The sequence below is a fragment of the Stigmatopora nigra genome, unplaced genomic scaffold, assembly GCF_051989575.1.
Source record: "Stigmatopora nigra isolate UIUO_SnigA unplaced genomic scaffold, RoL_Snig_1.1 HiC_scaffold_24, whole genome shotgun sequence".
In the NCBI taxonomy this organism is placed as follows: Eukaryota; Metazoa; Chordata; class Actinopteri; order Syngnathiformes; family Syngnathidae; genus Stigmatopora; species Stigmatopora nigra.
The window spans coordinates 2,336,858-2,354,816 of record NW_027551603.1 but is presented as its reverse complement, the minus strand read 5'-3'; the positions used below and the strand labels follow the sequence as shown (position 1 = coordinate 2,354,816).

General features: G+C 53.6%; 95 pseudogenes; all 95 read left to right on the top strand.

Moving 5' to 3' along the window:
- Positions 1 to 29: 29 nt before the first annotated feature.
- Positions 30 to 158, top strand: LOC144186270 (5S ribosomal RNA; annotated as a pseudogene).
- Positions 159 to 214: 56 nt separating this feature from the next.
- LOC144190685 (5S ribosomal RNA) lies at positions 215 to 333 on the top strand (annotated as a pseudogene).
- Positions 334 to 389: 56 nt separating this feature from the next.
- Positions 390 to 508, top strand: LOC144184469 (5S ribosomal RNA; annotated as a pseudogene).
- Positions 509 to 564: 56 nt separating this feature from the next.
- LOC144188873 (5S ribosomal RNA) lies at positions 565 to 683 on the top strand (annotated as a pseudogene).
- A 56-nt stretch (positions 684 to 739) lies between these two features.
- Positions 740 to 858, top strand: LOC144188250 (5S ribosomal RNA; annotated as a pseudogene).
- Positions 859 to 914: 56 nt separating this feature from the next.
- On the top strand, positions 915 to 1,033 carry LOC144182984 (5S ribosomal RNA; annotated as a pseudogene).
- A 56-nt stretch (positions 1,034 to 1,089) lies between these two features.
- LOC144189613 (5S ribosomal RNA) lies at positions 1,090 to 1,208 on the top strand (annotated as a pseudogene).
- A 56-nt stretch (positions 1,209 to 1,264) lies between these two features.
- Positions 1,265 to 1,393, top strand: LOC144182831 (5S ribosomal RNA; annotated as a pseudogene).
- Positions 1,394 to 1,449: 56 nt separating this feature from the next.
- On the top strand, positions 1,450 to 1,578 carry LOC144186967 (5S ribosomal RNA; annotated as a pseudogene).
- A 56-nt stretch (positions 1,579 to 1,634) lies between these two features.
- On the top strand, positions 1,635 to 1,753 carry LOC144185083 (5S ribosomal RNA; annotated as a pseudogene).
- A 56-nt stretch (positions 1,754 to 1,809) lies between these two features.
- Positions 1,810 to 1,928, top strand: LOC144187684 (5S ribosomal RNA; annotated as a pseudogene).
- Positions 1,929 to 1,984: 56 nt separating this feature from the next.
- Positions 1,985 to 2,113, top strand: LOC144187082 (5S ribosomal RNA; annotated as a pseudogene).
- Positions 2,114 to 2,169: 56 nt separating this feature from the next.
- Positions 2,170 to 2,288, top strand: LOC144188394 (5S ribosomal RNA; annotated as a pseudogene).
- Positions 2,289 to 2,344: 56 nt separating this feature from the next.
- Positions 2,345 to 2,463, top strand: LOC144187105 (5S ribosomal RNA; annotated as a pseudogene).
- A 56-nt stretch (positions 2,464 to 2,519) lies between these two features.
- Positions 2,520 to 2,638, top strand: LOC144181998 (5S ribosomal RNA; annotated as a pseudogene).
- A 56-nt stretch (positions 2,639 to 2,694) lies between these two features.
- Positions 2,695 to 2,813, top strand: LOC144185270 (5S ribosomal RNA; annotated as a pseudogene).
- Positions 2,814 to 2,869: 56 nt separating this feature from the next.
- LOC144184663 (5S ribosomal RNA) lies at positions 2,870 to 2,998 on the top strand (annotated as a pseudogene).
- Positions 2,999 to 3,054: 56 nt separating this feature from the next.
- LOC144184212 (5S ribosomal RNA) lies at positions 3,055 to 3,173 on the top strand (annotated as a pseudogene).
- Positions 3,174 to 3,229: 56 nt separating this feature from the next.
- LOC144186269 (5S ribosomal RNA) lies at positions 3,230 to 3,358 on the top strand (annotated as a pseudogene).
- A 56-nt stretch (positions 3,359 to 3,414) lies between these two features.
- On the top strand, positions 3,415 to 3,533 carry LOC144190684 (5S ribosomal RNA; annotated as a pseudogene).
- A 56-nt stretch (positions 3,534 to 3,589) lies between these two features.
- LOC144184457 (5S ribosomal RNA) lies at positions 3,590 to 3,708 on the top strand (annotated as a pseudogene).
- A 56-nt stretch (positions 3,709 to 3,764) lies between these two features.
- LOC144188872 (5S ribosomal RNA) lies at positions 3,765 to 3,883 on the top strand (annotated as a pseudogene).
- Positions 3,884 to 3,939: 56 nt separating this feature from the next.
- LOC144188249 (5S ribosomal RNA) lies at positions 3,940 to 4,058 on the top strand (annotated as a pseudogene).
- Positions 4,059 to 4,114: 56 nt separating this feature from the next.
- On the top strand, positions 4,115 to 4,233 carry LOC144182983 (5S ribosomal RNA; annotated as a pseudogene).
- A 56-nt stretch (positions 4,234 to 4,289) lies between these two features.
- LOC144189612 (5S ribosomal RNA) lies at positions 4,290 to 4,408 on the top strand (annotated as a pseudogene).
- Positions 4,409 to 4,464: 56 nt separating this feature from the next.
- LOC144182830 (5S ribosomal RNA) lies at positions 4,465 to 4,593 on the top strand (annotated as a pseudogene).
- A 56-nt stretch (positions 4,594 to 4,649) lies between these two features.
- Positions 4,650 to 4,778, top strand: LOC144186966 (5S ribosomal RNA; annotated as a pseudogene).
- A 56-nt stretch (positions 4,779 to 4,834) lies between these two features.
- LOC144185082 (5S ribosomal RNA) lies at positions 4,835 to 4,953 on the top strand (annotated as a pseudogene).
- A 56-nt stretch (positions 4,954 to 5,009) lies between these two features.
- LOC144187683 (5S ribosomal RNA) lies at positions 5,010 to 5,128 on the top strand (annotated as a pseudogene).
- A 56-nt stretch (positions 5,129 to 5,184) lies between these two features.
- Positions 5,185 to 5,313, top strand: LOC144185366 (5S ribosomal RNA; annotated as a pseudogene).
- Positions 5,314 to 5,369: 56 nt separating this feature from the next.
- On the top strand, positions 5,370 to 5,498 carry LOC144187154 (5S ribosomal RNA; annotated as a pseudogene).
- A 56-nt stretch (positions 5,499 to 5,554) lies between these two features.
- On the top strand, positions 5,555 to 5,673 carry LOC144188542 (5S ribosomal RNA; annotated as a pseudogene).
- A 56-nt stretch (positions 5,674 to 5,729) lies between these two features.
- LOC144185239 (5S ribosomal RNA) lies at positions 5,730 to 5,858 on the top strand (annotated as a pseudogene).
- Positions 5,859 to 5,914: 56 nt separating this feature from the next.
- Positions 5,915 to 6,043, top strand: LOC144184051 (5S ribosomal RNA; annotated as a pseudogene).
- Positions 6,044 to 6,099: 56 nt separating this feature from the next.
- On the top strand, positions 6,100 to 6,228 carry LOC144185862 (5S ribosomal RNA; annotated as a pseudogene).
- A 56-nt stretch (positions 6,229 to 6,284) lies between these two features.
- LOC144191609 (5S ribosomal RNA) lies at positions 6,285 to 6,403 on the top strand (annotated as a pseudogene).
- Positions 6,404 to 6,459: 56 nt separating this feature from the next.
- Positions 6,460 to 6,578, top strand: LOC144182070 (5S ribosomal RNA; annotated as a pseudogene).
- A 56-nt stretch (positions 6,579 to 6,634) lies between these two features.
- Positions 6,635 to 6,753, top strand: LOC144186320 (5S ribosomal RNA; annotated as a pseudogene).
- Positions 6,754 to 6,809: 56 nt separating this feature from the next.
- On the top strand, positions 6,810 to 6,928 carry LOC144182351 (5S ribosomal RNA; annotated as a pseudogene).
- Positions 6,929 to 6,984: 56 nt separating this feature from the next.
- On the top strand, positions 6,985 to 7,113 carry LOC144185579 (5S ribosomal RNA; annotated as a pseudogene).
- Positions 7,114 to 7,169: 56 nt separating this feature from the next.
- LOC144182260 (5S ribosomal RNA) lies at positions 7,170 to 7,288 on the top strand (annotated as a pseudogene).
- Positions 7,289 to 7,344: 56 nt separating this feature from the next.
- Positions 7,345 to 7,473, top strand: LOC144185238 (5S ribosomal RNA; annotated as a pseudogene).
- Positions 7,474 to 7,529: 56 nt separating this feature from the next.
- LOC144184049 (5S ribosomal RNA) lies at positions 7,530 to 7,658 on the top strand (annotated as a pseudogene).
- A 56-nt stretch (positions 7,659 to 7,714) lies between these two features.
- On the top strand, positions 7,715 to 7,833 carry LOC144190113 (5S ribosomal RNA; annotated as a pseudogene).
- A 56-nt stretch (positions 7,834 to 7,889) lies between these two features.
- LOC144182062 (5S ribosomal RNA) lies at positions 7,890 to 8,008 on the top strand (annotated as a pseudogene).
- A 56-nt stretch (positions 8,009 to 8,064) lies between these two features.
- Positions 8,065 to 8,183, top strand: LOC144183494 (5S ribosomal RNA; annotated as a pseudogene).
- A 56-nt stretch (positions 8,184 to 8,239) lies between these two features.
- LOC144185208 (5S ribosomal RNA) lies at positions 8,240 to 8,358 on the top strand (annotated as a pseudogene).
- A 56-nt stretch (positions 8,359 to 8,414) lies between these two features.
- Positions 8,415 to 8,533, top strand: LOC144189190 (5S ribosomal RNA; annotated as a pseudogene).
- A 56-nt stretch (positions 8,534 to 8,589) lies between these two features.
- On the top strand, positions 8,590 to 8,718 carry LOC144186185 (5S ribosomal RNA; annotated as a pseudogene).
- Positions 8,719 to 8,959: 241 nt separating this feature from the next.
- Positions 8,960 to 9,088, top strand: LOC144184168 (5S ribosomal RNA; annotated as a pseudogene).
- Positions 9,089 to 9,144: 56 nt separating this feature from the next.
- LOC144181845 (5S ribosomal RNA) lies at positions 9,145 to 9,263 on the top strand (annotated as a pseudogene).
- A 56-nt stretch (positions 9,264 to 9,319) lies between these two features.
- Positions 9,320 to 9,437, top strand: LOC144186065 (5S ribosomal RNA; annotated as a pseudogene).
- A 56-nt stretch (positions 9,438 to 9,493) lies between these two features.
- On the top strand, positions 9,494 to 9,612 carry LOC144188871 (5S ribosomal RNA; annotated as a pseudogene).
- A 56-nt stretch (positions 9,613 to 9,668) lies between these two features.
- LOC144190652 (5S ribosomal RNA) lies at positions 9,669 to 9,787 on the top strand (annotated as a pseudogene).
- A 56-nt stretch (positions 9,788 to 9,843) lies between these two features.
- Positions 9,844 to 9,962, top strand: LOC144183595 (5S ribosomal RNA; annotated as a pseudogene).
- A 231-nt stretch (positions 9,963 to 10,193) lies between these two features.
- LOC144183064 (5S ribosomal RNA) lies at positions 10,194 to 10,322 on the top strand (annotated as a pseudogene).
- Positions 10,323 to 10,378: 56 nt separating this feature from the next.
- On the top strand, positions 10,379 to 10,507 carry LOC144184258 (5S ribosomal RNA; annotated as a pseudogene).
- Positions 10,508 to 10,563: 56 nt separating this feature from the next.
- Positions 10,564 to 10,682, top strand: LOC144187682 (5S ribosomal RNA; annotated as a pseudogene).
- Positions 10,683 to 10,738: 56 nt separating this feature from the next.
- Positions 10,739 to 10,857, top strand: LOC144182126 (5S ribosomal RNA; annotated as a pseudogene).
- Positions 10,858 to 10,913: 56 nt separating this feature from the next.
- On the top strand, positions 10,914 to 11,032 carry LOC144191408 (5S ribosomal RNA; annotated as a pseudogene).
- Positions 11,033 to 11,088: 56 nt separating this feature from the next.
- On the top strand, positions 11,089 to 11,197 carry LOC144187089 (5S ribosomal RNA; annotated as a pseudogene).
- A 56-nt stretch (positions 11,198 to 11,253) lies between these two features.
- Positions 11,254 to 11,372, top strand: LOC144185619 (5S ribosomal RNA; annotated as a pseudogene).
- Positions 11,373 to 11,428: 56 nt separating this feature from the next.
- LOC144188870 (5S ribosomal RNA) lies at positions 11,429 to 11,547 on the top strand (annotated as a pseudogene).
- A 56-nt stretch (positions 11,548 to 11,603) lies between these two features.
- On the top strand, positions 11,604 to 11,722 carry LOC144183041 (5S ribosomal RNA; annotated as a pseudogene).
- A 56-nt stretch (positions 11,723 to 11,778) lies between these two features.
- Positions 11,779 to 11,897, top strand: LOC144187681 (5S ribosomal RNA; annotated as a pseudogene).
- Positions 11,898 to 11,953: 56 nt separating this feature from the next.
- Positions 11,954 to 12,072, top strand: LOC144183828 (5S ribosomal RNA; annotated as a pseudogene).
- Positions 12,073 to 12,128: 56 nt separating this feature from the next.
- On the top strand, positions 12,129 to 12,247 carry LOC144191535 (5S ribosomal RNA; annotated as a pseudogene).
- Positions 12,248 to 12,303: 56 nt separating this feature from the next.
- LOC144186026 (5S ribosomal RNA) lies at positions 12,304 to 12,412 on the top strand (annotated as a pseudogene).
- Positions 12,413 to 12,468: 56 nt separating this feature from the next.
- LOC144187680 (5S ribosomal RNA) lies at positions 12,469 to 12,587 on the top strand (annotated as a pseudogene).
- A 56-nt stretch (positions 12,588 to 12,643) lies between these two features.
- LOC144182852 (5S ribosomal RNA) lies at positions 12,644 to 12,762 on the top strand (annotated as a pseudogene).
- Positions 12,763 to 12,818: 56 nt separating this feature from the next.
- Positions 12,819 to 12,937, top strand: LOC144186773 (5S ribosomal RNA; annotated as a pseudogene).
- A 56-nt stretch (positions 12,938 to 12,993) lies between these two features.
- Positions 12,994 to 13,122, top strand: LOC144182674 (5S ribosomal RNA; annotated as a pseudogene).
- A 56-nt stretch (positions 13,123 to 13,178) lies between these two features.
- On the top strand, positions 13,179 to 13,297 carry LOC144188375 (5S ribosomal RNA; annotated as a pseudogene).
- A 56-nt stretch (positions 13,298 to 13,353) lies between these two features.
- Positions 13,354 to 13,472, top strand: LOC144189151 (5S ribosomal RNA; annotated as a pseudogene).
- A 56-nt stretch (positions 13,473 to 13,528) lies between these two features.
- LOC144188563 (5S ribosomal RNA) lies at positions 13,529 to 13,647 on the top strand (annotated as a pseudogene).
- A 56-nt stretch (positions 13,648 to 13,703) lies between these two features.
- LOC144189339 (5S ribosomal RNA) lies at positions 13,704 to 13,822 on the top strand (annotated as a pseudogene).
- A 56-nt stretch (positions 13,823 to 13,878) lies between these two features.
- On the top strand, positions 13,879 to 13,997 carry LOC144190197 (5S ribosomal RNA; annotated as a pseudogene).
- Positions 13,998 to 14,053: 56 nt separating this feature from the next.
- On the top strand, positions 14,054 to 14,172 carry LOC144183769 (5S ribosomal RNA; annotated as a pseudogene).
- A 56-nt stretch (positions 14,173 to 14,228) lies between these two features.
- On the top strand, positions 14,229 to 14,347 carry LOC144189004 (5S ribosomal RNA; annotated as a pseudogene).
- A 56-nt stretch (positions 14,348 to 14,403) lies between these two features.
- Positions 14,404 to 14,522, top strand: LOC144188077 (5S ribosomal RNA; annotated as a pseudogene).
- Positions 14,523 to 14,578: 56 nt separating this feature from the next.
- On the top strand, positions 14,579 to 14,697 carry LOC144181882 (5S ribosomal RNA; annotated as a pseudogene).
- Positions 14,698 to 14,753: 56 nt separating this feature from the next.
- On the top strand, positions 14,754 to 14,872 carry LOC144182403 (5S ribosomal RNA; annotated as a pseudogene).
- A 56-nt stretch (positions 14,873 to 14,928) lies between these two features.
- On the top strand, positions 14,929 to 15,047 carry LOC144187679 (5S ribosomal RNA; annotated as a pseudogene).
- A 760-nt stretch (positions 15,048 to 15,807) lies between these two features.
- Positions 15,808 to 15,936, top strand: LOC144183627 (5S ribosomal RNA; annotated as a pseudogene).
- A 56-nt stretch (positions 15,937 to 15,992) lies between these two features.
- LOC144186523 (5S ribosomal RNA) lies at positions 15,993 to 16,121 on the top strand (annotated as a pseudogene).
- Positions 16,122 to 16,177: 56 nt separating this feature from the next.
- LOC144185347 (5S ribosomal RNA) lies at positions 16,178 to 16,306 on the top strand (annotated as a pseudogene).
- Positions 16,307 to 16,362: 56 nt separating this feature from the next.
- Positions 16,363 to 16,491, top strand: LOC144184166 (5S ribosomal RNA; annotated as a pseudogene).
- A 56-nt stretch (positions 16,492 to 16,547) lies between these two features.
- Positions 16,548 to 16,666, top strand: LOC144181843 (5S ribosomal RNA; annotated as a pseudogene).
- A 56-nt stretch (positions 16,667 to 16,722) lies between these two features.
- LOC144186535 (5S ribosomal RNA) lies at positions 16,723 to 16,851 on the top strand (annotated as a pseudogene).
- Positions 16,852 to 16,907: 56 nt separating this feature from the next.
- Positions 16,908 to 17,036, top strand: LOC144186656 (5S ribosomal RNA; annotated as a pseudogene).
- A 56-nt stretch (positions 17,037 to 17,092) lies between these two features.
- Positions 17,093 to 17,211, top strand: LOC144191397 (5S ribosomal RNA; annotated as a pseudogene).
- Positions 17,212 to 17,267: 56 nt separating this feature from the next.
- LOC144191182 (5S ribosomal RNA) lies at positions 17,268 to 17,386 on the top strand (annotated as a pseudogene).
- Positions 17,387 to 17,442: 56 nt separating this feature from the next.
- Positions 17,443 to 17,571, top strand: LOC144185489 (5S ribosomal RNA; annotated as a pseudogene).
- Positions 17,572 to 17,627: 56 nt separating this feature from the next.
- LOC144188869 (5S ribosomal RNA) lies at positions 17,628 to 17,746 on the top strand (annotated as a pseudogene).
- Positions 17,747 to 17,802: 56 nt separating this feature from the next.
- On the top strand, positions 17,803 to 17,921 carry LOC144182057 (5S ribosomal RNA; annotated as a pseudogene).
- The last annotated feature ends 38 nt before the right edge of the window (positions 17,922 to 17,959 follow it).

Genomic DNA, 17,959 nt, shown 5'->3' with positions numbered 1-17,959 from the left:
CATGGGTGTCCATATGCTAGTGCAGTACCGCTCACAGCCATACCACCCTGAAAAGGCCCGATCTCGTCCGATCTCGTCCGATCTCGGCAGCCAAGCATGGTTCGGCCTGGTTAGTACCTGATTGGGAGACCGCTTGGGAATACCACGTGCTGTGAGCATCATACCCCGCATCTTTTTCGACATTTCATGGGTGTCCATCTGCAAAAGCAGTACCGCTCACGGCCATACCACCCTGAAAAGGCCCGATCTCACCCGATCTCGGAAGCCAAGCATGCTTCGGCCTGGTTAGTACCTGATTGGGAGACCGCTTGGGAATACCAGGTGCTGTGAGCATCATACCCCGCATCTTTTTCGACATTTCATGGGTGTCCATCTGCAAAGACAATACCGCTCACGGCCATACCACCCTGAAAAGGCCCGATCTCGTCCGAACTCGGAAGCCAAGCATGGTTCGGCCTGGTTAGTACCTGATTGGGAGACCGCTTGGGAATACCAGGTACTGTGAGCATCATACCCTGCATCTTTTTCGACATTTCACGGGTGTCCATCTGCTAGTGCAGTACCGCTCACGGCCATACCACCCTGAAAAGGCCCGATCTCGTCCGATCTCGGCAGCCAAGCATGGTTCGGCCTGTTTAGTACCTGATTGGGAGACCGCTTGGGAATACCAGGTGCTGTGAGCATCATACCCCGCATCTTTTTCGACATTTCATGGGTGTCCATCTGCAAGAGCAGTACCGCTCACGGCCATACCACCCTGAAAAAGCCCGATCTCGTCCGATCTCGGAAGCCAAGCATGCTTCGGCCTGGTTAGTACCTGATTGGGAGACCGCTTGGGAATACCAGGTGCTGTGAGCATCATACCCCGCATCTTTTTCGACATTTCATGGGTGTCCATCTGCTAGTGCAGCACCGCTCACGGCCATACCACCCTGAAAAGGCCCGATCTCGTCCGATTTCGGAAGCCAAGCATTGTTCGGCCTGGTTAGTAGCTGATTGGGAGACCGCTTGGGAATACCAGGTGCTGTGAGCATCATACCCCGCATCTTTTTCGACATTTCATGGGTGTCCATCTGCAAGAGTAGTACCGCTCACGGCCATACCACCCTGAAAAGGCCCGATCTCGTCCGTTCTCGGCAGCCAAGCATGGTTCGGCCTGGTTAGTACCTGATTGGGAGACCGCTTGGGAATACCAGGTGCTGTGAGCATCATACCCCGCATCTTTTTCGACATTTCATTGGTGTCCATCTGCAAGAGCAGTACCGCTCACGGCCATACCACCCTGATGAGGCCTGATCTCGCCCGATCTCGTCCGATCTCGGCAGCCAAGCATGGTTCGGCCTGGTTAGTACCTGATTGGGAGACCGCTTGGGAATACCAGGTGCTGTGAGCATCATACCCCGCATCTTTTTCGACATTTCATGGGTGTCCATCTGCAAGAGCAGTACCGCTCACGGCCATACCACCCTGATAAGGCCCGATCTCGTCCGATCTCGTCCGATCTCGGCAGCCAAGCATTGTTCGGCCTGGTTAGTACCTGATTGGGAGACCGCTTCGGAATACCAGGTGCTGTGAGCATCATACCCCGCATCTTTTTCGACATTTCATGGGTGTCCATCTGCAAGTGCAATATCGCTCACGGCCATACCACCCTGAAAAGGCCCGATCTCGCCCGATCTCGGAAGCCAAGCATCGTTCGGCCTGGTTAGCACCTGATTGGGAGACCGCTTGGGAATACCAGGTGCTGTGAGCATCATACCCCGCATCTTTTTCGATATTTCATGGGTGTCCATCTGCTAGTGCAGTACCGCTCACGGCCATACCACCCTGAAAAGGCCCGATCTCGTCCGATCTCGGAAGCCAAGCATGGTTCGGCCTGTTTAGTACCTGATTGGGAGACCGCTTGGGAATACCAGGTGCTGTGAGCATCATACCCCGCATCTTTTTCGACATTTCATGGATGTCCATCTGCAAGAGCAGTACCGCTCACGGCCATACCACCCTGATAAGGCCCGATCTCGCCCGATCTTGTCCGATCTCGGCAGCCAAGCATGGTTCGGCCTGGTTAGTACCTGATTGGGAGACAGCTTGGGAATACCAGGTGCTGTGAGCATCATACCCCGCATATTTTTCGACATTTCATGGGTGTCCATCTGCAAGAGAAGTACCGCTCACGGCCATACCACCCTGTAAAGGCCCGATCTCGTCCGATCTTGGAAGCCAAGCATGGTTCGGCCTGGTTAGTACCTGATTGGGAGACCTCTTGGGAATACCAGGTGCTGTGAGCATCATACCCCGAATTTTTTTCGACATTTCATGGGTGTCCATCTGCATGAGCAGTACTACTCACGGCCATACCACCCTGAAAAGGCCTGATCTCGTCCGATATCGGAAGCCAAGCATGGTTCATCCTGTTTAGTACCTGATTGGGAGACCGCTTGGGAATACCAGGTGCTGTGAGCATCATACCCCGCATCTTTTTCGACATTTCATGGGTGTCCATCTGCAAGAGCGGTACCGCTCACGGCCATACCACCCTGAAAAGGCCCGATCTCGTCCGATTTCGGAAGGCAAGCATGGTTCGGCCTGGTAAGTACCTGATTGGGAGACCACTTTGGAATACCAGGTGCTGTGAGCATCATTCCCCGCATCTTTTTCGACATTTCATGGGTGTCCATCTGCAAAAGCAGTACCGCTCACGGCCATACCACCCTGAAAAGGCCCGATCTCGCCCGATCTAGGAAGCCAAGCATCGTTCGGCCTGGTTAGTACCTGATTGGGAGACCGCTTGGGAATACCAGGTGCTGTGAGCATCATACCCCGCATCTTTTTCGACATTTCATGGGTGTCCATCTGCTAGTGCAGTACCGCTCACGGCCATACCACCCTGAAAAGGCCCGATCTCGTCCGATCTCGTCCGATCTCGGAAGCCAAACATGGATCGGCCTGGTTAGTACCTAATTGGGAGACCGCTTGGGAATACCAGGTGCTGTGAGCATCATACCCCGCATCTTTTTCGACATTTCATGGGTGTCCATCTGCTAGTGCAGTACCGCTCACGGCCATACCACCCTGAAAAGGCCCGATCTCGTCCGATCTAGGAAGCCAAGCATTGTTCGACCTGGTTAGTACCTGATTGGGAGACCGCTTGGGAATACCAGGTGCTGTGAGCATCATACCCCGCATCTTTTTCGACATTTCATGGGTGTCCATATGCTAGTGCAGTACCGCTCACAGCCATACCACCCTGAAAAGGCCCGATCTCGTCCGATCTCGTCCGATCTCGGCAGCCAAGCATGGTTCGGCCTGGTTAGTACCTGATTGGGAGACCGCTTGGGAATACCACGTGCTGTGAGCATCATACCCCGCATCTTTTTCGACATTTCATGGGTGTCCATCTGCAAAAGCAGTACCGCTCACGGCCATACCACCCTGAAAAGGCCCGATCTCACCCGATCTCGGAAGCCAAGCATGCTTCGGCCTGGTTAGTACCTGATTGGGAGACCGCTTGGGAATACCAGGTGCTGTGAGCATCATACCCCGCATCTTTTTCGACATTTCATGGGTGTCCATCTGCAAAGACAATACCGCTCACGGCCATACCACCCTGAAAAGGCCCGATCTCGTCCGAACTCGGAAGCCAAGCATGGTTCGGCCTGGTTAGTACCTGATTGGGAGACCGCTTGGGAATACCAGGTACTGTGAGCATCATACCCTGCATCTTTTTCGACATTTCACGGGTGTCCATCTGCTAGTGCAGTACCGCTCACGGCCATACCACCCTGAAAAGGCCCGATCTCGTCCGATCTCGGCAGCCAAGCATGGTTCGGCCTGTTTAGTACCTGATTGGGAGACCGCTTGGGAATACCAGGTGCTGTGAGCATCATACCCCGCATCTTTTTCGACATTTCATGGGTGTCCATCTGCAAGAGCAGTACCGCTCACGGCCATACCACCCTGAAAAAGCCCGATCTCGTCCGATCTCGGAAGCCAAGCATGCTTCGGCCTGGTTAGTACCTGATTGGGAGACCGCTTGGGAATACCAGGTGCTGTGAGCATCATACCCCGCATCTTTTTCGACATTTCATGGGTGTCCATCTGCTAGTGCAGCACCGCTCACGGCCATACCACCCTGAAAAGGCCCGATCTCGTCCGATTTCGGAAGCCAAGCATTGTTCGGCCTGGTTAGTAGCTGATTGGGAGACCGCTTGGGAATACCAGGTGCTGTGAGCATCATACCCCGCATCTTTTTCGACATTTCATGGGTGTCCATCTGCAAGAGTAGTACCGCTCACGGCCATACCACCCTGAAAAGGCCCGATCTCGTCCGTTCTCGGCAGCCAAGCATGGTTCGGCCTGGTTAGTACCTGATTGGGAGACCGCTTGGGAATACCAGGTGCTGTGAGCATCATACCCCGCATCTTTTTCGACATTTCATTGGTGTCCATCTGCAAGAGCAGTACCGCTCACGGCCATACCACCCTGATGAGGCCTGATCTCGCCCGATCTCGTCCGATCTCGGCAGCCAAGCATGGTTCGGCCTGGTTAGTACCTGATTGGGAGACCGCTTGGGAATACCAGGTGCTGTGAGCATCATACCCCGCATCTTTTTCGACATTTCATGGGTGTCCATCTGCAAGAGCAGTACCGCTCACGGCCATACCACCCTGATAAGGCCCGATCTCGTCCGATCTCGTCCGATCTCGGCAGCCAAGCATTGTTCGGCCTGGTTAGTACCTGATTGGGAGACCGCTTCGGAATACCAGGTGCTGTGAGCATCATACCCCGCATCTTTTTCGACATTTCATGGGTGTCCATCTGCAAGTGCAATATCGCTCACGGCCATACCACCCTGAAAAGGCCCGATCTCGCCCGATCTCGGAAGCCAAGCATCGTTCGGCCTGGTTAGCACCTGATTGGGAGACCGCTTGGGAATACCAGGTGCTGTGAGCATCATACCCCGCATCTTTTTCGATATTTCATGGGTGTCCATCTGCTAGTGCAGTACCGCTCACGGCCATACCACCCTGAAAAGGCCCGATCTCGTCCGATCTCGGAAGCCAAGCATGGTTCGGCCTGTTTAGTACCTGATTGGGAGACCGCTTGGGAATACCAGGTGCTGTGAGCATCATACCCCGCATCTTTTTCGACATTTCATGGATGTCCATCTGCAAGAGCAGTACCGCTCACGGCCATACCACCCTGATAAGGCCCGATCTCGCCCGATCTTGTCCGATCTCGGCAGCCAAGCATGGTTCGGCCTGGTTAGTACCCGATTGGGAGACCGCTTGGGAATACCAGGTGCTGTGAGCATCATACCCCGCATCTTTTTCGACATTTCATGGGTGTCCATCTGCTAGTGCAGTACCGCTCAAGGCCATACCACCCTGATAAGGCCCGATCTCGCCCGATTTCGTCCGATCTCGGCAGCCAAGCATGGTTCGGCCTGTTTAGTACCTGATTGGGAGACCGCTTGGGAATACCAGGTGCTGTGAGCATCATACCTCGCATCTTTTTCGACATTTCATGGGTGTCCATCTGCAATAGCAGTACCGCTCACGGCCATACCACCCTGAAAAGGCCCGATCTCGTCTGATCTCGGAAGCCAATCATGGTTCGGCCTGGTTAGTACCTGATTGGGAGACCGCTTGGGAATACCAGGTGCTGTGAGCATCATACCCCGCATCTTTTTCGACATTTCATGGGTGTCCATCTGCTAGTGCAGTACCGCTCACGGCCATACCACCCTGATAAGGCCCGATCTCGTCCGATCTCGTCCGATCTCGGCAGCCAAGCATGGTTCGGCCTGTTTAGTACCTGATTGGGAGACCGCTTGGGAATACCAGGTGCTGTGAGCATCATACCCCGCATCTTTTTCGACATTTCATGGGTGTCCATCTGCAAGAGCAGTACCGCTCACGGCCATACCACCCTGAAAAGGCCCGATCTCGCCCGATCTCGCCCGATCTCGGCAGCCAAGCATGGTTCGGCCTGGTTAGTACCTGATTGGGAGACCGCTTGGGAATACCAGGTGCTGTGAGCATCATACCCCGCATCTTTTTCGACATTTCATGGGTGTCCATCTGCAAGAGCAGTACCGCTCACGGCCATACCACCCTGAAAAGGTCCGGTCTCGCCCGATCTCGTCCGATCTCGGCAGCCAAGCATGGTTCGGCCTGGTTAGTACCTGATTGGGAGACAGCTTGGGAATACCAGGTGCTGTGAGCATCATACCCCGCATATTTTTCGACATTTCATGGGTGTCCATCTGCAAGAGAAGTACCGCTCACGGCCATACCACCCTGTAAAGGCCCGATCTCGTCCGATCTTGGAAGCCAAGCATGGTTCGCCCTGGTTAGTACCTGATTGGGAGACCTCTTGGGAATACCAGGTGCTGTGAGCATCATACCCCGCATTTTTTTCGACATTTCATGGGTGTCCATCTGCATGAGCAGTACTACTCACGGCCATACCACCCTGAAAAGGCCTGATCTCGTCCGATATCGGAAGCCAAGCATGGTTCGGCCTGGTTAGTACCTGATTGGGAGACCGCTTGGGAATACCAGGTGCTGTGAGCATCTTGCCCCGCATCTTTTTCGACATTTCATGGGTGTCCATCTGCAAGAGTAGTACCGCTCACGGCCATACCACCCTGAAAAGGCCCAATCTCCTCCGATTTCGGAAGGCAAGCATGGTTCGGCCTGGTAAGTACCTGATTGGGAGACCACTTTGGAATACCAGGTGCTGTGAGCATCATTCCCCGCATCTTTTTCGACATTTCATGGGTGTCCATCTGCAAAAGCAGTACCGCTCACGGCCATACCACCCTGAAAAGGCCCGATCTCGCCCGATCTAGGAAGCCAAGCATGGTTCGGCCTGGTTAGTACCTGATTGGGAGACCGCTTGGGAATACCAGGTGCTGTGAGCATCATACCCCGCATCTTTTTCGACATTTCATGGGTGTCCATCTGCTAGTGCAGTACCGCTCACGGCCATACCACCCTGATAAGGCCCGATCTCGCCCGATTTCGTCCGATCTCGGCAGCCAAGCATGGTTCGGCCTGTTTAGTACCTGATTGGGAGACCGCTTGGGAATACCAGGTGCTGTGAGCATCATACCTCGCATCTTTTTCGACATTTCATGGGTGTCCATCTGCAATAGCAGTACCGCTCACGGCCATACCACCCTGAAAAGGCCTGATCTCATCTGATCTCGGAAGCCAATCATGGTTCAGCCTGGTTAGTACCTGATTGGGAGACCGCTTGGGAATACCAGGTGCTGTGAGCATCATACCCCGCATCTTTTTCGACATTTCATGGGTGTCCATCTGCTAGTGCAGTACCGCTCACGGCCATACCACCCTGATAAGGCCCGATCTCGTCCGATCTCGTCCGATCTCGGCAGCCAAGCATGGTTCGGCCTGTTTAGTACCTGATTGGGAGACCGCTTGGGAATACCAGGTGCTGTGAGCATCATACCCCGCATCTTTTTCGACATTTCATGGGTGTCCATCTGCAAGAGCAGTACCGCTCACGGCCATACCACCCTGAAAAGGCCCGATCTCGCCCGATCTCGCCCGATCTCGGCAGCCAAGCATGGTTCGGCCTGGTTAGTACCTGATTGGGAGACCGCTTGGGAATACCAGGTGCTGTGAGCATCATACCCCGCATCTTTTTCGACATTTCATGGGTGTCCATCTGCAAGAGCAGTACCGCTCACGGCCATACCACCCTGAAAAGGTCCGGTCTCGTCCGATCTCGGAAGCCAAGCATGGTTCGGCCTGGTTAGTACCTGATTGGGAGACCGCTTGGGAATACCAGGTGCTGTGAGCATCATACCCCGCATCTTTTTCGACATTTCATGGGTGTCCATCTGCTAGTGCAGTACCGCGCATGGCCATACCACCCTGAAAAGGCCCGATCTCGTCCGATCTTGGAAGCCAAGCATGGTTGGGCCTGGTTAGTACCTGGTTGGGAGACCGCTTGGGAATACCAGGTGCTGTGAGCATCATACCCCGCATCTTTTTCGACATTTCATGGGTGTCCATCTGCAAAAGCAGTACCGCTCACGGCCATACCACCCTGAAAAGGCCCGATCTCGCCCGATCTCGGAAGCCAAGCATGGTTAGACTTGTTTAGTACCAGATTGGGAGACCGCTTGGGAATACCAGGTGCTGTGAGAACCATGCCCCGCATCTTTTTCGACATTTCATGGGTGTCCATCTGCTAGTGCAGTACCGTTCACGGCCATACCACCCTGAAAAGGCCCGATCTCGTCCGATCTCGGAAGCCAAGCATGGTTCGGCCTGGTTAGTACCTGATTGGGAGACCGCTTGGGAATACCAGGTGCTGTGAGCATCATACCCCGCATCTTTTTCGACATTTCATGGGTGTCCATCTGCAAGAGCAGTACCGCTCACGGCCATACCACCCTGAAAAGGCCCGATCTCCTCCGATCTCGGAAGCCAAGCATGGTTCGGCCGGTTTAGTACCTGATTGGGAGACCGCTTGGGAATACCAGGTGCTGTGAGCATCATACCCCGCATCTTTTTCGACATTTCATGGATGTCCATCTGCTAGTGCAGTACCGCTCACGGCCATACCACCCTGAAAAGGCCCGATTTCGTCCGATCTCGTCCGATCTAGGAAGCCAAGCATGGTTCGGCCTGGTTAGTACCTGATTGGGAGACCGCTTGGGAATACCAGGTGCTGTGAGCATCATACCCCGCATCTTTTTCGACATTTCATGGGTGTCCATCTGCTAGTGCAGTACCGCTCACAGCCATACCACCCTGAAAAGGCCCGATCTCGTCCGATCTCGTCCGATCTCGGCAGCCAAGCATGGTTCGGCCTGGTTAGTACCTGATTGGGAGACCGCTTGGGAATACCACTTGCTGTGAGCATCATACCCCGCATCTTTTTCGACATTTTATGGGTGTCCATCTGCAAAAGCAGTACCGCTCACGGCCATACCACCCTGAAAAGGCCCAATCTCGCCCGATCTCGTCCGATCTCGGCAGCCAAGCAGGGTTCAGCCTGTTTAGTACCTGATTGGGAGACCGCTTGGGAATACCAGGTGCTGTGAGCATCTTGCCCCGCATCTTTTTCGACATTTCATGGGTGTCCATCTGCACGAGCAGTACCGCTCACGGCCATACCACCCTGAAAAGGCCCGATCTCGCCCGATCTAGGAAGCCAAGCATGGTTTGGCCTGGTTAGTACCTGATTGGGAGACCGCTTGGGAATACCAGGTGCTGTGAGCATCATACCCCGCATTTTTTTCGACATTTCATGGGTGTCTATCTGAAAGTGCAGTACCGCCCACGGCCATACCACCCTGAAAAGGCCCGATCTCGTCCGATCTCGGAAGCCAAGCATGGTTCGGCCTGTTTAGTACCTGATTGAAGACCGCTTGGGAATACCAGGTGCTGTGAGCATCATACCCCGCATCTTTTTCGACATTTCATGGGTGTCCATCTGCTGGTGCCATACCGCTCACGGCCATACCACCCTGAAAAGGCCCGATCTCGTCCGATCTCGGCAGCCAAGCATGGTTCGGCCTGTTTAGTACCTGATTGGGAGACCGCTTGGGAATACCAGGTGCTGTGAGCATCATACCCCGCATCTTTTTCGACATTTCATGGGTGTCTATCTGAAAGTGCAGTACCGCCCACGGCCATACCACCCTGAAAAGGCCCGATCTCGTCCGATCTCGGAAGCCAAGCATGGTTCGGCCTGTTTAGTACCTGTTTGGGAGACCGCTTGGGAATACCAGGTGCTGTGAGCATCATACCCCGCATCTTTTTCGACATTTCATGGGTGTCCATCTGCAAGAGCAGTACCGCCCAAGGCCATACCACCCTGAAAAGGCCCGATCTCGTCCGAACTCGGAAGCCAAGCATGGTTCGGCCTGGTTAGTATCTGTTTGGGAGACCGCTTGGGAATACCAGGTGCTGTGAGCATCATACCCCGCATCTTTTTCGACATTTCATGGGTGTCCATCTGCAAGAGCAGTACCGCTCACGGCCTTACCACCCTGAAAAGGCCCGATCTTGTCCGATTTTGGCAGCCAAACATGGTCCGGCCTGGTTCGTACCTGATTGGGAGACCGCTTGGGAATACCAGGTGCTGCGAGCATCATACCCCGCATCTTTTTCGACATTTCATGGGTGTCCATCTGCAAGAGCAGTACCGCTCACGGCCATACCACCCTGATAAGGCCCGATCTCGTCCGATCTCGTCCGATCTCGGCAGCCAAGCATGGTTTGGCCTGGTTAGTACCTGATTGGGAGACCACTTGGGAATACCAGGTGCTGTGAGCATCATACCCCGCATCTTTTTCCACATTTCATGGGTGTCCATCTGCTAGTGCAGTACCGCTCACGGCCATACCACCCTGATAAGGCCCGATCTCGTCCGATTTCGTCCGATCTCGGCAGCCAAGCATGGTTCGGCCTGGTTAGTACCTGATTGGGAGACCGCTTGGGAATACCAGGTGCTGTGAGCATCATACCCCGCATCTTTTTCGACATTTCATGGGTGTCCATCTGCTAGTGCAGTACCGCTCACGGCCATACCACCCTGAAAAGGCCCGATCTCGTCCGATCTCGGAAGCCAAGCATGGTTCGGCCTGTTTAGTACCTGATTGGGAGACCGCTTGGGAATACCAGGTGCTGTGAGCATCATACCCCGCATCTTTTTCGACATTTCATGGGTGTCCATCTGCTAGTGCAGTACCGCTCACGGCCATACCAGCCTGAAAAGGCCCGATCTCGTCCGATCTCGGAAGCTAAGCATGGTTCGGCCTGTTTAGTACCTGATTGGGAGACCGCTTGGGAATACCAGTTGCTGTGAGCATCATACCCCGCATCTTTTTCGACATTTCATGGGTGTCCATCTGCAAGAGCAGTACCGCTCACGGCCATACCACCCTGAAAAGGCCCGATCTCGTCCGATCTCGGAAGCCAAGCATGGTTCGGCCTGGTTAGTACCTGATTGGGAGACCGCTTGGGAATACCAGGTGCTGTGAGCATCATACCCCGCATCTTTACCGACATTTCATGGGTGTCCATCTGCTAGTGCAGGACCGCTCACGGCCATACCACCCTGAAAAGGCCCGATCTCGGCAGCCAAGCATGGTTCGGCCTGTTTAGTACCTGATTGGGAGACCGCTTGGGAATACCAGGTGCTGTGAGCATCATACCCCGCATCTTTTTCGACATTTCATGGGTGTCCATCTGCAAGAGCAGTACCGCTCATGGCCATACCACCCTGAAAAGGCCCGATCTCGTCCGATCTCGGAAGCCAAGCATGGTTCGGCCTGGTTAGTACCTGATTGGGAGACCGCTTGGGAATACCAGGTGCTGTGAGCATCATACCCCGCATCTTTATCGACATTTCATGGGTGTCCATCTGCTAGTGCAGTACCGCTCACGGCCATACCACCCTGAAAAGGCCCGATCTCGTCCGATCTCGGCAGCCAAGCATGGTTCGGCCTGTTTAGTACCTGATTGGGAGACCGCTTGGGAATACCAGGTGCTGTGAGCATCATACCCCGCATCTTTTTCGACATTTCATGGGTGTCCATCTGCAAGTGCAGTACCGCTCACGGCCATACCACCCTGAAAAGGCCCGATCTCGCCCGATCTCGGCAGCCAAGCATGGTTCGGCCTGTTTAGTACCTGATTGGGAGACCGCTTCGGAATACCAGGTGCTGTGAGCATCATACCCCGCATCTTTTTCGACATTTCATGGGTGTCCATCTGCTAGTGCAGTACCGCTCACGGCCATACCACCCTGAAAAGGCCCGATCTCGTCCGATCTCGGAAGCCAAGCATGGTTCGGCCTGTTTAGTACCTGATTGGGAGACCGCTTGGGAATACCAGGTGCTGTGAGCATCATACCCCGCATCTTTTTCGACATTTCATGGGTGTCCATCTGCAAGTGCAGTACCGCACATGGCCATACCACCCTGAAAAGGCCCAATCTCGTCCGATCTTGGAAGCCAAGCATGGTTCGGCCTGTTTGGTACCTGATTGGGAGACCGCTTGGGAATACCAGGTGCTGTGAGCATCATACCCCGCATCTTTCTCGACATTTCATGGGTGTCCATCTGCAAGAGCAGTACCGCTCACGGCCATACCACCCTGAGAAGGCGCGATCTCGTCCGATCTCGGAAGCCAAGCATGGTTCGGCCTGTTTAGTACCTGATTGGGAGACCGCTTGGGAATACCAGGTGCTGTGAGCATCATACCCCGCATCTTTTTCGACATTTCATGGGTGTCCATCTGCAATAGCAGTACCGCTCACGGCCATACCACCCTGAAAAGGCCCGATCTCGGAAGCCAAGCATGGTTCGGCCTGGTTAGTACCTGATTGGGAGACCGCTTGGGAATACCAGGTGCTGTGAGCATCATACCCCGCATCTTTTTCGACATTTCATGGGTGTCCATCTGCTAGTGCAGTACCGCTCACGGCCATACCACCCTGAAAAGGCCCGATCTCGTCCGATCTCGGAAGCCAAGCATGGTTCGGCCTGTTTAGTACCTGATTGGGAGACCGCTTGGGAATACCAGGTGCTGTGAGCATCATACCCCGCATCTTTTTCGACATTTCATGGGTGTCCATCTGCTAGTGCAGTACCGCTCACGGCCATACCACCCTGAAAAGGTCCGATCTCGTCCGATCTCGGAAGCCAAGCATGGTTCGGCCTGTTTAGTACCTGATTGGGAGACCGCTTGGGAATACCAGGTCCTGTGAGCATCATACCCCGCATCTTTTTCGACATTTCATGGGTGTCCATCTGCTAGTGCAGTACCGCTCACGGCCATACCACCCTGAAAAGGCCCGATCTCGTCCGATCTCGGCAGCCAAGCATGGTTCGGCCTGGTTAGTACCTGATTGGGAGACCGCTTGGGAATACCAGGTGCTGTGAGCATCATACCCCGCATCTTTTTCGACATTTCATTGGTGTCCATCTGCAAGAGCAGTAGCGCTCACGGCCATACCACCCTGATAAGGCCCGATCTCGCCCGATCTCGTCCGATCTCGGCAGCCAAGCATGGTTCGGCCTGGTTAGTACCTGATTGGGAGACCGCTTGGGAATACCAGGTGCTGTGAGCATCATACCCCGCATCTTTTTCGACATTTCATGGGTGTCCATCTGCAAGAAGAGTACCGCTCACGGCCATACCACCCTGATAAGGCCCGATCTCGTCTGATCTCGGCAGCCAAGCATGGTTCGGCCTGGTTAGTACCTGATTGGGAGACCGCTTGGGAATACCAGGTGCTGTGAGCATCATACCCCGCATCTTTTTCGACATTTCATGGGTGTCCATCTGCTAGTGCAGTACCGCTCACGGCCATACCACCCTGAAAAGGCCCGATTTCGTCCGATCTTGGAAGCCAAGCATGGTTCGGCCTGGTTAGTACCTGGTTGGGAGACCGCTTGGGAATACCAGGTGCTGTGAGCATCATACCCCGCATCTTTTTCGACATTTCATGGGTGTCCATCTGCTAGTGCAGTACCGCTCACGGCCATACCACCCTGAAAAGGACCGATCTCGTCCGATCTCGGAAGCCAAGCAAGGTTCGGCCTGGTTAGTACCTGATTGGGAGACCGCTTGGGAATACCAGGTGCTGTGAGCATCATACCCCGTATCTTTTTCGACATTTCATGGGTGTCCATCTGCAAGAGAAGTACCGCTCACGGCCATACCACCCTGAAAAGGCCTGATCTCGTCCGATCTCGGAAGCCAAGCATGGTTTGGCCTGGTTAGTACCTGATTGGGAGACTGCTTGGGAATACCAGGTGCTGTGAGCATCATACCCCGCATCTTTTTCGACATTTCATGGGTGTCCATCTGCAAGAGCAGTACCGCTCACGGCCATACCACCCTGAAAAGGCCCGATCTCGTCCGATCTAGGAAGCCAAGCATGGTTCGGCCTGGTTAGTACCTGATTGGGAGACCGCTTGGGAATACCAGGTGCTGTGAGCATCATACCCCGCATCTTTTTCGACATTTCATGGGTGTCCATCTGCTAGTGCAGTACCGCTCACGGCCATACCACCCTGAAAAGGCCCGATCTCGCCCGATCTCGGAAGCCAAGCATGGTTCGGCCTGTTTAGTACCTGATTGGGAGACCGCTTGGGAATACCAGGGGCTGTGTGCATCATACCCCGCATCTTTTTCGACATTTCATGGGTGTCCATCTGCTAGTGCAGTACCGCTCACGGCCATACCACCCTGAAAAGGCCCGATCTCGTCCGATCTCGGAAGCCAAGCAAGGTTCGGCCTGGTTAGTACCTGATTGGGAGACCGCTTGGGAATACCAGGTGCTGTGAGCATCATACCCCGCATCTTTTTCGACATTTCATGGGTGTCCATCTGCAAGAGAAGTACCGCTCACGGCCATACCACCCTGAAAAGGCCCGATCTCGTCCGATCTCGGAAGCCAAGCATGGTTTGGCCTGGTTAGTACCTGATTGGGAGACCACTTGGGAATACCAGGTGCTGTGAGCATCATACCCCGCATCTTTTTCGACATTTCATGGGTGTCCATCTGCAAGAGCAGTACCGCTCACGGCCATACCACCCTGAAAAGGCCCGATCTCGTCCGATCTAGGAAGCCAAGCATGGTTTGGCCTGGTTAGTACCTGATTGGGAGACCGCTTGGGAATACCAGGTGCTGTGAGGATCATACCCCGCATCTTTTTCGACATTTCATGGGTGTCCATCTGCTAGTGCAGTACCGCTCACGGCCATACCACCCTGAAAAGGCCCGATCACGCCCGATCTCGGAAGCCAAGCATGGTTCGGCCTGTTTAGTACCTGATTGGGAGACCGCTTGGGAATACCAGGTGCTGTGTGCATCATACCCCGCATCTTTTTCGACATTTCATGGGTGTCCATCTGCTAGTGCAGTACCGCTCACGGCCATACCACCCTGAAAAGGCCCGATCTCGTCCGATCTCGGAAGCCAAGCATGGTTCGGCCTGTTTAGTACCTGATTGGGAGACCGCTTGGGAATACCAGGTGCTGTGAGCATCATACCCCGCATCTTTTTCGACATTTCATGGGTGTCTGTTGGGTTTGTTCTGTTTTACTATTATAATAGTTATATTAATTCATTTCTTTATTAAATCATTCTCTTTCTTTTCTCTGTATTAATTCATTACTTTGTTAAATCATTCTCTTTCTGTTTTTCAAAAGTGTTGAGGTCACACCAAGTCATCTTTAACCTGGACAGCCTGTTCCAGGATGGTTATACAAACAATCCACCCAATCTGGGTCCTTGAGATTTGGTGGGCCCTTGGTGACGAGGACAGGGCTATTCGGACAATAACAAGAATATTGTGATCGTTATGTAACCGTACACTTCGGGTTTTTCTGTATGTAACGATTATATGATTATGATTATATTATATGATTCTTAGGTCAAGGAGGTTGTATAATTACTCTAATCTACATGTAGTTAGGTCTAGTCCCTGTTTTTGTTATTAGTAAAATACTTTGATTGTTATTGTAGTCCCAGATGTTGTTTTTACTCATACGTGATGGAATGATCAACAACTCTGTAACTTGTGACCATAAGAATGGGACGAAAACGTCTATTCGAGGAGACGTTCGGAAGTTGTAAGGTGACACTTGCTGTAACGCTCCCCTCCGGAGGCTTTTATCTGTTGTATCCATTTCTATTTAATTAAATGTCAATAATTGAATAAGATGTCTTCCTGCAGTTATTGATAATTACGGACGAAGGTAATTATTAAAGAACCTGACAGTGTTCATCTGCAAGAGCAGTACCGCTCACGGCCATACCACCCTGATAAGGCCCGATCTCGCCCGATCTCGTCCGACCTCGGCAGCCAAGCATGGTTCGGCCTGGTTAGTACCTGATTGGGAGACCGCTTGGGAATACCAGGTGCTGTGAGCATCATACCCCGCATTTTTTTCGACATTTCATGGGTGTCCATCTGCAAGAGCAGTACCGCTCACTGCCATACCACCCTGAAAAGGCCCGATCTCGCCCGATCTTGTCCGAACTCGGCAGCCAAGCATGGTTCGGCCTGGTTAGTACCTGATTGGGAGACCGCTTGAGAATACCAGGTGCTGTGAGCATCATACCCCGCATCTTTTTCGACATTTCATGGGTGTCCATCTGCAAGAGCAGTACCGCTCACGGCCATACCGCCCTGATAAGGCCCGATCTCGCCCGATCTCGTCCGATCTCGGCAGCCAAGCATGGTTCGGCCTGGTTAATACCTGATTGGGAGACCGCTTGGGAATACCAGGTGCTGTGAGCATCATACCCCGCATCTTTTTCGACATTTCATGGGTGTCCATCTGCAAGAGCAGTACCGCTCACGGCCATACCACCCTGAAAAGGCCCAATCTCGCCCGATCTCGTCCGATCTCGGCAGCCAAGCAGGGTTCAGCCTGTTTAGTACCTGATTGGGAGACCGCTTGGGAATACCAGGTGCTGTGAGCATCTTGCCCCGCATCTTTTTCGACATTTCATGGGTGTCCATCTGCACAAGCAGTACCGCTCACGGCCATACCACCCTGAAAAGGCCCGATCTCGCCCGATCTAGGAAGCCAAGCATGGTTTGGCCTGGTTAGTACCTGATTGGGAGACCGCTTGGGAATACCAGGTGCTGTGAGCATCATGCCCCGCATCTTTTTCGACATTTCATGGGTGTCCATCTGCTAGTGCAGTACCGCTCACGGCCATACCACCCTGAAAAGGCCCGATCTCGTCCGATCTCGTCCGATCTCGGAAGCCAAGCATGGATCGGCCTGTTTAGTACCTAATTGGGAGACCGCTTGTGAATACCAGGTGCTGTGAGCATCATACCCCGCATCTTTTTCGACATTTCATGGGTGTCCATCTGCTAGTGCAGTACCGCTCACGGCCATACCACCCTGAAAAGGCCCGATCTCGTCCGATCTCGCCCGATCTCGGCAGCCAAGCATGATTCGGCCTGTTTAGTACCTGATTGGGAGACCGCTTGGGAATACCAGGTGCTGTGAGCATCATACCCCGCATCTTTTTCGACATTTCATGGGTGTCCATCTGCAAGAGCAGTACCGCTCACGGCCATACCACCCTGAAAAGGCCCGATCTCGTCCGATCTCGGAAGCCAAGCATGGTTCGGCCTGGTTAGTACCTGATTGGGAGACCGCTTGGGAATACCAGGTGCTGTGAGCATCTTGCCCCGCATCTTTTTCGACATTTCATGGGTGTCCATCTGCTAGTGCAGTACCGCTCACGGCCATACCACCCTGAAAAGGCCCGATCTCGTCTGATCTCGGAAGCCAAGCATGGTTCGGCCTGTTTAGTGCCTGATTGGGAGACCGCTTGGGAATACCAGGTGCTGTGAGCATCATACCCTGCATCTTTTTCGACATTTCATAAGTGTCCATCTGCAAGAGCAGTACCGCTCACTGCCATACCACCCTGAAAAGGCCCGATCTCCTCCGATCTCGTCCGATCTCGGCAGCCAAGCATGGTTCGGCCTGGTTAGTACCTGATTGGGAGACCGCTTGGGAATACCAGGTGCTGTGAGCATCATACCCCGCATCTTTTTCGACATTTCATGGGTGTCCATCTGCTAGTGCAGTACCGCTCACGGCCATACCACCCTGAAAAGGCCCGATCTCGTCCGATCTCGGCAGCCAAGCATGGTTCGGCCTGTTTAGTACCTGATTGGGAGACCGCTTGGGAATACCAGGTGCTGTGAGCATCATACCCCGCATCTTTTTCGACATTTCATGGGTGTCCATCTGCTAGTGCAGTACCGCTCACGGCCATACCACCCTGAAAAGGCCCGATCTCGTCTGATCTCGGAAGCCAAGCATGGTTCAGCCTGGTTAGTACCTGATTGGGAGACCGCTTGGAAATACCTGGTGCTGTGAGCATCATACCCCGCATCTTTTTCGACATTTCATGGGTGTCC